Genomic DNA, 588 nt, shown 5'->3' with positions numbered 1-588 from the left:
GGCCTTGTGGGGGGTGGTAGCCCCTGTTAGAGACATTTGGCCCCCATTGAGGGCTTGTACCCCTTGTGTAGGGCTGAATCCCCTGTTGTGGGGCTTAATTCCCCTGTTGGGGGCCCGCTCCCCTTGTGTTGGGGGCTGATCCCCTGCTGGGTGGCTGAATACCCTATTCAGGGCCTGTACCTCTTGTTTTGGGGTTGAACCCCCTGTTGGGTGGCCATACCCCTTGTGAGATGGCTGAACGCTCTGTTGGGGGAGCCAAACCCCTTGTGTGGGGGCCACTGCCCTGTAGGAGTGCAGCAAAACATATTCATGAATTCATGAAACATGTATTTAGAGTTCACTTTATTATTATGAGAAGAAACTTGCTTTAACACTGTAAGATATATCAATAAAACATTGTCCAACTGATCACCCCCTCTGTCTTGCTCTCTGTCTTTATAGTGGTCTTTTGTTTTACTTGTGGAGGAACATGGATTTGTGGGTATTTTACAGAGTGACTGGGATTTTTTTTAACAGGGATTTTTCAGATTTCCAATGGGAACACCAGAATTCCTGCTAGGGAGGCCAGTGGCAGGACCCCTGCTTGCT

Source organism: Gavialis gangeticus, unplaced genomic scaffold (assembly GCF_001723915.1).
Source record: "Gavialis gangeticus isolate Ggan-Ray unplaced genomic scaffold, GavGan_comp1, whole genome shotgun sequence".
In the NCBI taxonomy this organism is placed as follows: domain Eukaryota; kingdom Metazoa; phylum Chordata; order Crocodylia; family Gavialidae; genus Gavialis; species Gavialis gangeticus.
Note: the sequence above shows the minus strand (reverse complement) of the source record.